The 15744-nt window shown below is 37.6% G+C and overlaps 1 protein-coding gene and 1 long non-coding RNA gene across 5 annotated transcripts in view; one reads left to right on the top strand and one right to left on the bottom strand.

Annotated features, from left to right (window-relative positions):
• The window catches only part of NR6A1 (nuclear receptor subfamily 6 group A member 1), a 225035-nt gene that overhangs the window by 74684 nt on the left and 134607 nt on the right, over positions 1-15744 (top strand). The gene's annotated exons all lie outside the window — the stretch shown is intronic.
• The window catches only part of LOC121473364, a 73180-nt gene that overhangs the window by 34992 nt on the left and 22444 nt on the right, over positions 1-15744 (bottom strand). For both annotated transcript variants that reach the window (XR_005983144.1, XR_005983145.1), the window contains exon 2: positions 1855-1955. This is a non-coding gene — a long non-coding RNA (uncharacterized LOC121473364). The remainder of the gene's footprint in view (positions 1-1854; positions 1956-15744) is intronic.

The raw sequence follows: 15744 nt of genomic DNA, 5'->3' as shown, positions 1-15744 counted from the left end.
GAAACCACTGCTTATAGAGGCACTCATACTCTTTTCCAGACATTTCCAGGTTTCAACTTGAGAGTATTTAGATTATGAAATCAATTTGTGTACAGCAGAGAGCTAATGAACTTAATGAACTTGCGAGACTGTAGTTATTTATACAAGCAGTCTCCAGTGGATGGCTGAGAAAATGGCTTTGAGTGGTATTATTTTTTAATTCTGAAAATGTCAAGTGCCTCATTTTATAGTAGGTTCATTATTAAAGGACATGGATAAGAAAGAAATTAACACATATTGTGGACTCTATTATGTGCTGAGATTTGTGTATTTTTATCTCATGAAACTCAAAACAACCCATTTGTACTTCATGAAAAAACTGAGTCTTATATGAAATGATTTGCGCAGTTACATAGCCAGGAGTCACAGTTAAAAGCCAGAAATTGAATACTGGACTTTATGAATGTGCAGCTAACTGATCATATCACCTCTTCCTTGTTCACCACAAAACTTACTGTTCTATATCTGAGAGTAGCATCTTCAGTGAGAGCTATATTGAACAAGTAAACTCTTTCTCCTTGTTTGCCTGTATGAAGAGTAGGTGGGTCTGTAGGTGAAATATTTCATAAAGAAGATGAAAAAAATTGACCTTCGTAATTGGTAATCTCTCTGGCTGAGATCCTGGATCACTAAGTTACCACAGAGATTTAGTGGTAGTCTACAAGTTATTTTCCATATTGAAAAAACAAAAACAAAAACCCCATCACCTAGTAGAAAGCCTCTATTTCTCCTCTGTACGGTCACAGTAACTAAAATGTCAGGTGTCTTTGCCTTTGGTGTAAAGAGTATTGGTACATTATAGACATGCCATGCAGGTTATTTTTTATTGGCTACTGAAGTTGATTAAAAATCTGGAAAATGAATTAATTATATGAGTAGAGATGGAGGGTTTCAGAACGTAGGATTTTATTATGGGAGGGATTGAGGAGTGAGTGCTCAGTTGAAGAAAGGCTTGCAGAACTCCTGGCTGAATTAAGGTTAATCTTTAATCAGGAATAGTTATTGTCATTTGCTTTGAGTTTAAATATTAAAGGTTGACTCTCTTCAAATTCATTTTCAAAGGAGCCAAATGGTACACATTTAAAAAAAAATCAGGCACTGAAAATTTGGTTTGAATGTAAACTGTTTACATTCTATGTCAATTTAATTATTTCACCCTCTGTCACAACACTCCAGTTAGCCAGCTTTATTGAGTTCTCAGTGTTATGACAGTGAATTGTATACAAATGACAACAAAAAATCAAACAACTGTTACTGTGTAGTAGTTTAAAAACTCTTTAATGTGTTTAATTTAAACAGTTTTCCCCTTGGTCTGATAGTATGAAGAGATGTTGGTACCTTATACCATTTGGATGGATGTTCAGACTTTAAAAAAATACTGACTTCTGCTCCAAGCCATTAGATGTTTACATAATACCATTGCTTAAATTCATTGCATTCTAAGAAGAATGCTTTTCATAGACTTGAAAAACTAGAGCAGAGTGAAAGGCAGGTTTCTAGAATGACAGGGGTATTTCCCACTGTGTTTGAGATCATTAATTTTCATGGTAGGGCAGGCCACCATCATCCTCATCCTTTAATTTGCTTTAAGTCCTAAATTTTAGTTTTTATCACCAGGCAAATTTGAGGCATACACTGCATATTTTAAATGAATTTGCAGGGAATAAAGTCTAAGGGTTAAAAAAACATAAAGAGTTAAATTAGCCAAGAGTTATAGGAACTACAAATTTAATAAATTGGTCTATTTCATTCTTGATTTAGATTGGTTTTCAGTTTGTCAGAATTCACCATGCTATCTTTTACTGTTTCACTTACCTCTTTTCCTTTTCCAGAGATTCTACGAAATATTGAAACTCACATTGCTCCATGTTGGAGAAGTAATTGTTTTCATAGTCCTCTTGAGGCTTCTTGATATACTTGAAAGAAACAAGAAGCATAGACTCAATAAAAGATTATATTTGAGGGATTAGTAGCATGGGAGAGAAGAGGAGTCACTATCTCTGGTGGCTGTTTAGACACTTCTCAAAGCTGTAGACCAAGATTTCACCATCCAGTTTTGTCATTGGTGTAATGTTGCTACTTTTGCAGCTTGTCACCATCATGTGGTCACGTCTTTCCCTATGCTCTAACCTATAATGTAATCAGACAGTGATAACTGGACAGTGATGATCACTGGAAAAGTAGTTATTAAGCCTCATCAAGTTCTGTACTCAATTGCAGATACCAACTATTAATTAGAAAATCTGTGCTTATACAATTAGAATTTCTAAAAGAAATTGCCAGATGAGAAGTTAGTTACACAAATATTTGAATGAATTTAACATACTTTGCAACAGTTCCTAACCCCTCCCCACTTCCCCAGCAACCATTTGGTTTGGATCTGATCCCAGCACTATGACTACTAATTCTAGCCTTAAGTTAGGCTGAGAGAATGTGTTGTTTCACGGCAGTGCTTATTACAAAGCCTGCTGGATCCAGAGTGTTTACTTGGATATTAGGGAGGAGGAAAAAAGTACACTAAAGATTGCAGTTGTATATGGAATTTTTGGTCATTCTTATGTTTAGGCTGCTTGAGGTTTTACCAGATAATTGAGAGGTAGAAAGAAATTTAAACTCCGCAGCTTGGAATGTTTTGCCTTTTTTTTCCTTTAAGATGTTATTTCTTTATTTGAGAGAGTGAATGTCAGGGAGAGAGAGCGTGAGCAGGGGAGAAGGGCAGAGGGAGAAGAAGCAGAATCCCTGCTGAGCTGGGAGCCTGATGTAGGACTTCATCTCAGAACCATCTCAGGATCAGGACCTGAGCCGAAGACAGACACTTAATGGACTGAGCCACCCAGAACCCCAGTAGCATTTTACTTTTTGACGTGGCAACTTTGTATCAGGTTATTTCAGATATTTTAGATGAGTGGGAAAGACAGGAGGAGGTGGGCAGGCTAACTCACTGAAATAACAAATTGGCCTACTGCCAAAAGACAGTGTTTTTTTTCAAATGGGACATTTCTTTTCAAAATCTATTAAAATATTCTTAAGGTAATATATGTCACGTGTGACATATATTACCACCTGAATTTTCTATCCCCTAGTTACAATGACTTAATGTGTTAAGATTTTACTATTTTAGATTATTTTGCAAACCCACAGGAAGCAGAACTTAACATTTCCATGGTAAATTAATTCACAGGGTATCTGTAATCAGTGAACAACTCTTCTAAGTAACTCTGTACCAAGGATTGTTGTTCAGCCAAGCTGAAGGAGTGAATATATTAAGTGAGTTGGGAATGTAAAGTTATAAAAGAAATAGGAATCAAAATCATGCAGTAGTTCATATTCATGGGCATTAAGCTGGAAAGAATCTTAGATTTTATTGTGGTATGTGAAAAGCGTTGGCAAAGATTTTAAAAGTCCTTGAGAGCCAAGAGGCATGTGTTTTGCAATAACCAGTTAATGAAATAAACAAGAACAGTAATCAAAGGACTCAATGTTTCCTTTTTTATAATGACAAAACCCTGATGAACTTTCAATAATATAAGAATTTGTATTTCTTTCACTGTCCTGTTTGAGTTTATTGGGTCAAATTTAATCATATACTTTATATGCTTTAAAAACTTGATGTCTGTTCTTATAAAGTTTATTGTTTCGGGTAGATTATAATGTTAAGACATTGTAAGTTATAGGTAATTAGACATTCATTCTATAACTTTTTATTTTGAACTTTCAGGAAAAAATGCTTTTTATTATGTATGTGCATGTATGTTTGCTTGTAGGTAGGTATATAGGCTTCACACCCAGCATAGAGCCCAACGGGAGGGTTGAACTCAAAACCCTGAGATTAAGACTTGTGCTGATAACAAGTCCAGATGCTTAACCCACTGAGCCATCCAGGAGCCCCTAGGGAAAATGCTTTTTAAATGTTGGTTTCCTTGGCTATTTCCAGCAAATAGTTGAATCTTTGCAAATATGATGTCCTAAAAGTTTTATTTTTGGATGTATATTTTCTAGAAAAGCTATGTTTAGATCTACCTCATACTTTCATAAATGAAATAGGTTGAGTAAGCTATTAATACATGACATTACTTGTTTTAGAGTTATTTCTCCATTGCTGACCTGAAATTGGACAATCCTTATGTTTGGTTAGGAATGCTAATCATGGATAGGGGAAAAATCCTGAGATGAAAGAGTAGAAAATAAGTTTCAATCTATAGTTTTGTAACTTTAAAAGCTATCAGGAGTCTTAGAGGTCATTTAGTAGTGATTTCCAAGTCTGACTTTGCATCAGAATTAAAAGTGTGATGGTGGGAAAAGTGGATTGCTAATAATGCAGATTTCTAGACTTTGCCCTAAGCTAAATAAATCAGATCCTCTGGGAATGGGTTTTATAGTTTTCAGAAGCCCCCAGGGGATTGTGATTTGCCATTTCATGGACATTTGGGAATCTCTGATTTAGATTTCTCTTTAACATATGAGGAAATGAATTTATTATTATTATTTTTTAAAGATTTTGTTTATTTGAGAGATAAGCAAGAGAGAGCATTAGGGGGAAGGGCAGAGGGAGAGGGAGAAGCAGACACCCTGCTGAGCAGGAAGCCCAAGGTGGGGCTCCTCCATCCCTGGACCCTGGGATCATGACCTGAGCCAAAGGCAGACACTTAACTGACTGAGCCACCCAGGCGCCCTGAAGAAATGGATTGATTGATTGATTGATTTTAAGAAATGGATTTAGAATGGAAATGAAGGCCTAGCAGTCATACAGTGGGTCAGAATCAAAATCCTTGATTTTGTGTGTGTGTTGGGGCGGGGTTGGTGGTGGTGGTGCATGCACGGGCATGGCTGTTTACTTATACAATACTGCCTCTCCAAATGAAAAGGCTTGCTTTTTGCAGAATTTTCCTGCTATCCTGTTGGCCATCTGAAAAGTACTTCAAGTCTATCTGCCTGGCAGGTCAAACATCTTAGCCTTAGGGATGCACCCAGAACTATTGCAAATGGACCATTGACTTGAATTTAGCATCCTGGCCTGAAGTATTTGACTAAGTAAGTGATGCTGAGTGGTGTTGGCATAAAAACTGTCCGTGGTATGAAATGAGGAATAGCTGTAAGTGATCAAAAGTCTGTGAAGGCCCTTCAGGCTCTGACATTTATCAGCTGCTGCTACGCTTTAACACTGTTCTCTAATCAAAGGTGACTACCACTAGATGGAAGAGGTTTACAGAACCTTTGGCTGTTCTCAGGGGAAGAATTTATTTTAATTGCCAGTGAGAAGGTAGGAATGATTTCAGTAAAGATCAAGAACCTCCAAATCCAGTTCAGCTTGGGCTCCTGGCCAAGTGTCCATCTTCTGGAGGGAGTTGGTGTCAGCTGCTGTCTTATGACTTGAGGTATTTCAAAAAAACCAAAGGCATTACAGAAGCCTTTCCTGAGTTGGCAGGCAGCAAGGGCACCAGGAATCAAGGCCTGACACATGTCATCAGCCTGGAAAAAGTGGAGTTTGGACACTAATGATGGCTCTTGTCAAGGCTTAGTGTGATAAAGCCAGGAGGACTCAGCTTGGGGGTTTGTTTGCATAGAAGAGAAGTTATAGCTTCTCACCTGCCAAGAGTTTTCACTGCCCCAGCTGTATGTCAGTGACAAATCCTTCACCCTTGACTCCTGTCACTTCTTTTTAATTGTTGATGGTAGAGATGCTGGATGGGTAAGGAAGAGGAGGAGTCTGGTTATATCTAGCACATTTCCTTATTTGCCTGTCTTCTTGCCATTCTCTGTGTAGAACTAAATTTATGTGGCCATACTCCAGGCTAGTGTTTTGTTCTCTGTATATCTGACGGTGTACTGGGCCAGAGTCTCAGGTCCTTTATTTCTATAAATGCCATTGCTGATGACCACACAAATGTTTTGATTGGCAGTTATGAGAAAGCTTTTTTGCTGATATAGCTCTTTGTTAGAAGTGTTAATTTTCAAATCCCAGCCTTGCCATGTAATAGCTGTGTGATTTTTGGCAAGTAGTTTAACCTCTGTTTCTCATCTGCAAAATGGAGGTAAGTAATTAATTGTATTTATACCCCTGGGTTGTTGTGGGAACTAATTGAAAGCAGGAGTGTAAAAATACGTGACATGTAACATTCAAATTTCAGTTATTATTGTAATTATTTGGTTGAACTTCCTGCCTACTAGGAAGAATGCAATAAGAGTTCTCTAACCCATTGTCTTAGTGACTAAAGGAATCCTGATGCAGAGTAAAGGTAAAATTAACATCAGGAGAATCCAGGAGAGCCTGGATGGCTCAGTGGTTTAGCGCCACCTTCAGCCTAGGGTGTGATCCTGGAGACCCAGGATCGAGTCCCACGTCAGGCTCCCTGCATAGAGCCTGCTTCTCCCTCTGCCTGTGTTTCTGCCTCTCTCTGTGTGTCTCAGGAATAAATAAATCAATCAGGAGATCCAGATTCAAGTCTTGACTCTGCTATATATTACTTCAATTTCCATACTGTATCATAAAAATTTATACCAACTAAAACAAACAATCGGGCAGCCCCGGTGGCACAGCGGTTTGGTGCTGCTTGCAGCCTGGGGTGTGATTCTGGAGACCCGGGATCGAGTCCCACATCGGGCTCACTGCATAGAGCCTGCTTCTCCCTCTGTCTGTGTCTCTGCCCCTCTCTCTATGAATAAATAAATAAAATATTTAAAATAAATAAATAAATAAATCAAGATCTCTGAGATCTTGTGTCACACACAAAAAACTGACATTCATAAAAATTATTGTGGTTCCCAAGAGCTTTTGCTTATAAGGGATATACCTATTACCTTTCATTGTATTAGAAATTAAGTTGAGGGACGCCTGGGTAGCTCAGCAGTTAAGCATCTGCCTTTGACTCAGGGCGTGATCCTGGAGTCCCGGGATCGAGTCCCACATCGGGCTCCCTGCATGGAACCTGTCTCTCCCTCTGCCTATGTCTATGCCTCTCTCTCTGTGTGTGTCATGAATAGATAAATAAAAATCTTAAAAATTAAGTTGAGAAATTTAAAAATATTTATTAATTCATTTAAAGTAAAAATAATAAACCTATTATATAGCAACATTAATAACATCTTAAAATAAAAATAACTAAAAATATCTATAGCTTCCTTAAAAAAACCTACTTAGAAACGTGACATTATTTTTTTTTTTTTTTTTTTTTTTTTTTTTATGATAGTCACAGAGAGAGAGAGAGGCAGAGACACAGGCAGAGAGAGAAGCAGGCTCCATGCACTGGGAGCCCGATGTGGGATTCGATCCTGGGTCTCCAGGATCGCGCCCTGGGCCAAAGGCAGGCGCCAAACCGCTGCGCCACCCAGGGATCCCCTGTGACATTATTTTTGTAAGTCTCTTTAATATCTAGTTTTGCAAAGGACAACTGAATTTTCATATCTGCATATATCTGTATCTGCATTCTATCTGTTTCAATATATTATTTTGGCTCAAATATATGAAGAAAATCTGGCCTCTATACATATATATGGGAAAAGGAGAATTTTTATAGTTTGGATAATTGTGTATTTTCTTCTTGATGTTACATCAGATCTCAATAGTTGGTAGTTTCTTAAAGGTTAGTTGCACTGCGGAATGTGAAACCGTATCAATGAGCTTTCATTTTTTTTTTTAAAGATTTATTTATTTATTTATGAGAGAGAGAGAGAGAGAGAGAGGCACAGAGACACAGGAGGAGGGAGAAGCAGGCTCCATGTCGGGAGCCTGACGTGGGACTCGATCCCAGGACTCCAGGATCGCGCCCTGGGCCAAAGGCAGGCACCAAACCGCTGAGCCACCCAGGGATCCCCTCAATGAGCTTTCATACTTTATTCCATTAAAATCTCCTAATCTGTCTTATACTTTGCTTAAGTCTTTTACCCATGAATGATTTTGTAACCTCATGCTTTGGTCATTTGGAAAATACTGGTTTAACAAGTTACCTAGATTTTCTAAATATGGGCACATTTCATCATATAAAATCCAGTAAATCAATTTTCTTAATATTACCACTAATCTCGGAAATACCTTCTGGGTAGCTGTGAGGCTCACAGTGGCAAATACAAATTTTCCAAAATTTTAATTTTTGTTTAAAGGCTTAAATTTTATCCCTGGCAACAAATACTGCCGGTTGTTTTTCTCAAAATGACTTGCTTGCTTTGTTCATTTTCAAGATCATAATTGTCAAACATCCAAGTTTGAATGACCATAATTTTCTGTTGCTTTTTTCAAGTAAAATGGTGGCCCATGAAAAAATTTGCTAGTTGATGTCACAACTCAAACAGTAACTTCAAGTGCATTTCCTGCAAACAGAGTATGGAGTGCTTTAAGTGTATTTTCCATTTTGTCACAAAATATTAAAAAGTTGCAGAGTCAAGCATTGAGATTTAAAATCAGTAAATCTTATTGCTTCATCAAGGACATTCTTAAGTTAAAATGGCTTTTTTTTGGTAGTGTGTGGTGGTGGTGAATAGAATAATGACTGTCAATACATTTTGATTAGTGCTAAAGCCAGCAGTTTAACCCAATGTTCGCTTTGCATCATCATTGTAAATGTCAACATAGTGAAAACGGCAAATTATGTCCTTTTATAATTAGTACAAAAATAGTTTTGACCTTGCAGGCTCTCTAAAGGGTTTTGAGGACATCTGTAGATTACACTCTGAGAATCACGGTTATGGAGTCCAATTAAGAAACTCTAGATGGAGGGACGCATGGGTGGCTCAGCAGTTGAGCGTCTGCCTTTGGCTCAGGGCGTGATCTTGGAGTTCTGTGATTAAGTCCCACATCCGGCTTCTGGCATGGAGCCTGCTTCTCCCTCTGCCTGTGTCTCTGCCTCTCTCTCTCTCTGTCTCTCATGAATAAATAAATAAAATATTAAAAAAAAAAACTCTAGATGGAGCGCCTGGGTGACTCGGTCAGTTAAGTGACTGACTGGATTTTTGCTCAGGTCATGATCTCAGGGTTGTGAGATCAAGCCCTAAGTTGGGCTCTGTGTTGGGCATGGAGCCTGCTTAAGATTCTCTCTCTCTCTCTACCCTTTTTTCCACCCTTCCCCACCCCCCACGGTGTCTGTCTTCCATCTCCCTTCTCTAAAAACCCCAAAACAAAAACTCTAGGCAAATGGTTGAAACTTCCCTAATCCCTTCAGGGTTAAGACTGTGGTGGGCTATAGGAAAGATGTTCCCTGGGATCTTGTTTAGGTTTAGCATGGTTTAAGAGGCTGTTTGCATATACTGGAAGCTCAGTGAAAGTTGCTCAGTCAATGCAGATTGCCTAAATATTGCGTTTAGGAACTTTTTTCTTCTATACCTTATGAATTCAGTTTTTTATGTTCTCATTAAAAATACCATGCATTTTCTGAGTCTTACTGATTCCTCTGTTAAGGATTCTACAATATTACTGCTATGTATGTTTTATTCTCCTTGTGGGGGGATAAGAAGTAAATCACATGGCATTTGTTCTTTTTTATGATCTTTGGAAAATAAAAGCAGTTAAACTTTAAAATAAAATAAAATAGGGGATCCCTGGGTGGCGCAGCGGTTTGGCGCCTGCCTTTGGCCCAGGGCGCGATCCTGGAGACCCGGGATCGAATCCCACGTCGGGCTCCCGGTGCATGGAGCCTGCTTCTCCCTCTGCCTGTGTCTCTGCCTCTCTCTCTATCTCTCTGTGACTATCATAAATAAATAAAAATTAAAAAAAAAAATAAATAAAATAAAATAAAATAAAATAAAATAAAAGTTAAAATAAAAGCATACCATGGTGTATAGACACAGAGGCACTATTAGTCTGACATAGGATTAAGCTTTTATTTTTTATTTTTATTTTTTTAAGATTTTATTTATTCATAGAGACACAGAAAGAGAATGAGAGGCAGAGACACAGGCAGAGGGAGAAGCAGGCTCCATGCAGGGAGCCCGACGTGGGACTCGATCCAGGGTCTCCAGGATCACGCCCTGGGCTGCAGGCGGCGCTAAACCACTGTGCCACCGGGGCTGCCCTGATTAAGCTTTTAGTAAACGTTTGTAATAACTACCCTCTCTTGAGCATCCTTTCAGTGTAGGCACTGTGACTTGTATGTGTAAATACACATATTTATATTTAAATCTATGTATATTTGGGCAGCCCTGGTGGCGCAGCAGTTTGGCTCTGCCTGCAGCCCGGGGTTTGATCCTGGGGACCCTGGATCGAGTCCCACATCAGGCTCCCTGCATGGAGCCTGCTTCTCCCTCTGCCTGTGCCTCTGCCCCTCTCTCTCTCTCTGTGTCTCTATGAATAAATAAATAAAATAAATCTATGTATATTTAATATATGTATAAATCATGTGAGTATATATTATATATACTTAAGTGTATGTATTTATGTGTAAGTAGATTAAAATATTTATTTGTTTATAGATATGTATATATAGATAGTATATATAAGTTTTACATAAATACATAATCATCCACATTTAATTTTCTCAGAAGTCTGCCAGGTATTTGGTATAATCCTCACTTTCTGTATGACGAATGAGACTCTAATAGGAGATGTGATTTGCTCAGAGGAGTGAGAACAACATGGGCTAGATTGAGTAGAATTAATTATTATCCCAATGCTAGATTCTTTGTAACGCCTTCCCAGATTTCTCCCCTACATCTATTCCTTCCTCCTTGGTTCTATAGCATGTCTCATGATGTACCTTATTTTAGAATTGTGTGCAAAGCTTTTCTACTTTAATATAAACTCAGTGAAAATAGCCATTTTGTTTAGATATACAATATATCAGGCACTTGATAAGTGTTTATATTAAACTGTAAGTGCATATCCCTTGCTTTTTCATTGTATACCTGAAGAGTATATAAATGATATAATTTAAGTATACTGATTTTTATTTTTTTATTTTAATTTTTTAAGTATACTGATGCAGGATTTCCTTTTGAGATGTGAATAACCCTGTAATCTATCTATTCTAAAAGTTTCATTGTGTATCTGTTTTGAGGGGGTGTGTGTCAAATGTTTTCAACTCCTAAGTTAGAAAAATCAATGAAAAATGTGAACATTTTGTTCATATTATTGTTGATTAAGTAGTACCCTTTTGACTCCTTAGAGATGACTCTACAAGAGGATGGGGGGAGGTGCTTACTTGAGTTGATATATTTATTTTTTAGATCAAAGCACATGGAAGAAAGTTGTAAAAGTCTATCTCCTTTTTTTAAAGATAGGAGTCAGTTTGCAGCTTAAAAAATCAATTTGGAAATCAAAGCATCCTCTAAGATGTCAGTTGCTGTAAAATCAGTAACTGGCAGGTGATTATTTCTGTCTTCAAAATAAACAATGATCAGAAGCAGTTATAATAATTGCTCTATTTTTGTATAGTGTCTATAAAAAGATTATTTGAAGAGTAACATCTGTATAAAGGACTAACCATAAATGCTTAGCTAGCATCCTGAGTGGAAACTTGAAATTTAGGTGTAGGAAGGAGAGTGGTGGTCATTTCTTGGTAAGCCCACATGAATTTGGGTACTTTTGCTTCCTGATAATGCCCTCAGCATATCTTTTGTTTCTAGGAAGTTCTTAAGGCTAGAGCTCTTCCCTTTGGGGCTTTCTTACCACCTTCTCAAAGTTTTGTTTCTGCAGTGGTGTCTTAACTAGGTTATATGAAAGCAGACTCATGAAAGGAATTTATCCCAAAGCTTACTTCTTAATTCTTTCAGAGATATTTGGTTCACAAATGAATTTGTGAAAGTTTTGTTTTGGCTGTTAGTAATAGAATCTTTATTTGTGCTGCTTCAGGATATGGAGGTGAGGAGAGGGCATTTCTGTCAGATCACAGCTTAGTCCATGTAGGTTTGAAGGGATAAGAACTGCTGAGGAGGTGAGAAAAGTAACACCCTTTCTTTGTGTAATCTTAATTAATGCTCCCAACAATCCTTCTGATAAGATAGTTGTTATTGCATTTGTCACTATACGTAGATATTCTATTCCACTCCACTCCACTGTTTTCCATGTACAGAAATAATTTATAGTCCTATGTTGTCCAGTCACATGAACATGTTAATTGAACAGTGGTATATATTGTTGAATATATCAGATCAACTAGGTTGTGTTGTTTGATTCAAATACTAAATTCTACAGTTAACGTTAATCCATGAAAAAGCTGCTGATTAGGACACTTTTCAAATTCATTATGTATACTGGGGCTAAGACTGTAGGAATGTGGCTCATTTAGGGGAACTGTCAGCTTTCAGGCATGAGAGCATGGCCTTAAAATGGTTGTAAACTCTAAAGAAAGTGTCTTTGGAGTGGGGTTTATTCAGACACTGACAGGCAATAAAAATGAACATATTAAGGGTTTATTTTAGATTTTCAGTTGAATATTATCTTAAATATGGTTTAGATGCGTATACTGATTACAATATTTATTGTTTACAAAAAATTAGTGCTTTTTTTTTTTTTTTTTAGTTTAAATCAACGTGAAGTCTACTTTTCCCATTGGTCTCTTCTGTGCTACCATTCTCCGCTTTCCTGCTCCTTTAAGAACATTGGGAGGGCTTATTTGTAGTCTAAATATGTGGACTTTTTTTTTACTGTGTTTTTTAGGTGTTTTGCTTATTTTTACTATTACTACTGGTATTAAGAGTCTTCTATAAACTACTTTTTAATAGGGTGTGTAATCGAAATAGACGCTGGCAATTTATTCAGGAAAACAGAAAAGTAAAGGCTATATCTGATTATTAGTGGTAAAGGAAAACCTAACAAAATAATGCTATGTGAGTTCAGAATAATAGACACTTTCAGGGGAGAAAGGTCACATGAAGGAATCTTGTGAGCTGCTATATAAATATTCCCTAATTTGTTTTGAGTGCTGGGTATATGTTATGCATATATATGTAAAAATTCATCAGACTTAAACTTGATTGTTTACCTTACCATATATATATGAATTATACCTCAAAAAATAAAATAGTGTCATCATATCTTAAGTATATGTGGCAAAATCTTGATTATGACTATGAGTGAGGATTCATCTTACTATTATTAGTTTTAATGAAAACAGTGATAAAAATGAAAGAAAATCCTGTCATTATAAACATGTCAAATTATACCTAACTTATGAGTGTTAAAGGTTTTTTTTCTCTTTTCTTCTTTAACCTGTTATTTTAAAGGTGTGGGATTTCGTCCTTGGATGTTACTGGAGAAGTTTAGAGAATGAAGTCTTGTTTTTCTGATATCACTTGTTTAAAGAGGACAAACCCAATCTTGATCTTGAAATCAACTTATATATAATGTTTTTCCATTCTTGAATTTTACTAGAGAAGAGCTAGACCACTTAGCTCTTTTACGTGTATGGTAGTTCTAATTAAATACCAATTTAATTTATTTTTATTTATTTATTATTATTATTTTTAAAAGATTTTATTTATTTATTCATGAGAGAGACACAGAGCCAAAGGGAGAAGCCGGCTCCATGCAGGGAGCCCAATGTGAGACTTGATCCTAGGACTCTGGGATCACACCCTGAGCCAAAGGCAGACACCCACTGAGCCACCCAGGCATCCCTAAACACCAATTTTATTTTATTTTTAAACTTTTCTTTTTTTAAGATTTTATTTGCTTATTCATGAGAGACATAGAGAGAGAGAGAGAGAGAGAGAGAGAGAGAGGCAGAAACACAGGCAGAGGGAGAAGAAGGCTCCATGCAGGGAGCCCGACGCGGGACTCAATCCCAGGTCCCCAGGATCAGGCCCTGGACTGAAGGCGGTGCTAAACCGCTGAGCCACCCGGGCTGCCCCCTAAACACCTATTTTATTTTATTTTATTTTATTTTAATTTAATTTAATTTAATTTTTTTATTTAATTTAATTTTTTCAATTTCTTTTTTCTTTTTTTTTAAATTTTATTTATTTATTCATGAGAGACACAGAGAGAGAGAGAGAGAGAGAGAAAGAAAGAGAGAGGCAGGCATAGACACAGGCAGAGGGAGAAGCAGGCTCCATTCCATGCAGGGAGCCTGATGTGGGACTCGATCCCAGGTCTCCAGGACCACACTTGGGACTGAAGGTGGCGCTAAGCCACTGAGCCACCTGGGCTGCCCTAAACACCAATTTTAAAGGTTCTGTCATTCATAAGCCTACCTAATACTTACTGAGTATTAGTTGATATTGCGAGAACTATCTTGTAGAGTAATATTATTTCATTTTGCATTTGAGGACCCAAAGAATCTGAGGTCAAGTAACTTATACAAGTTCTCATGGATGAAGTTAAGGAGGGCTTCCCATTCTTGGCCTGCAAAAGATACCTAAGCTGCCAATTGCAGTATAAGTATGAAGATAATTATCATTCTTTGTAACTGACTCTTTATTGCCACAAATAGATCATTCTATTTTAAGAGACATTCATGTACTGTTTTAGAAGTCTTTTTAGAGCTTGTATTGAATGGTCTTTAAAATCTCAGAATTATTTCTAACACTTTGTTAATAACTTAGCAATATAATATGGCTTTGTCCTTTAAAACAAAATCTGGAGTAAATATTTTCATTTTCTTGTTGTATGAAAAAAGGCTATTTATACGTCATCTTTTTTAAAAAGGCAAGAAATTCTCTCTCCAAACCACATTAGAACCCTTGCCAACTTGGTACAGGGCCCTTACCAGAGTAATGATGTAAGAATTTGAAAGAGTACATAGTGCAGCTGCCAAAACTCACACTGTTTAGTATCAACACCGTCTGTCTGCAAGAGTCCGCAGCTCAGTATTTTTTTCTGTATGCACCAAAGTATTATCACATATATTTATCTCTTTGGGGTGGGGAAATAAAGAGTTATTGTTTGATAAACTTAGTGGTTTTGAGGTAATGATGCTCTTTTGCCTCTCATGTACTTCATGAGAGGTACTTAATGAGGGAGTGCATCTGTACTCCCCAGACTAACTCCCAAGTATTTATTCTCTTGGGTAGATTCTTCCAAAATGTGACACAGAGGGGCAATACACATCTTGCCTAGTTTATATTTTGCAAGGAAACCCTTCCTTTGCATGATTCTCTATTCAGGAAGACCCATGTGCTACATTCCATCCATTTGCCAAGTCTTGGACTCTTATCTAAAAATACAGTATTTGAGTATGCAATTACACATGCACATAGTGGCAGCACATACTTTTTCCTGGCCTCTCCTAGAGAAAGCTCAAAGCCAGAGGAGCAAATCCAGATGTACTTCTGTCTGGCATCCTCAGTTCTGAATTTTAGATGGCAAGTCTTCATTTGGAAGTGTACCAAGCTTACTCAGCACTTGCTTTTGCTAACCATCACATTTTTATGACCAAAGATTCTGGAGTTTGCCTCCTTTGCTGAGCAGAAAGAATACCATATCAAAGCTGCCTATGGGGATCCCTGGGTGGTGCAGTAGTTTAGCGCCTGCCTGCCTTTGGCCCAGGGCGCGATCCTGGAGACCCAGGATCGAATCCCACGTCGGGCTTCCGGTGCATGGAGCCTGCTTCTCCCTCTGCCTGTGTCTCTGCCTCTCTCTCTCTCACTGTGTGCCTATCATAAAAAAAAAAAAAAAGCTACCTATGAAGTGACTGCCCGTCATTTGAGAGAAATATTTGTTGCTTCAGCAGGCACGCAGAAGAGGCTAGCCCTGCTATGGGAATAATTCTGAGATGAGAGCAGGTGCAACTGCAGCTGCAGCTTCTTAACCAAATCTGGCCTCATTTAATTTTTAAATAG

Source organism: Vulpes lagopus, chromosome 12 (genome assembly GCF_018345385.1).
Source record: "Vulpes lagopus strain Blue_001 chromosome 12, ASM1834538v1, whole genome shotgun sequence".
NCBI lineage: Eukaryota > Metazoa > Chordata > Mammalia > Carnivora > Canidae > Vulpes > Vulpes lagopus.
The sequence above is the reverse complement of the archived record's forward strand: the minus strand, read 5'-3'. Positions and strand labels throughout refer to the sequence as shown.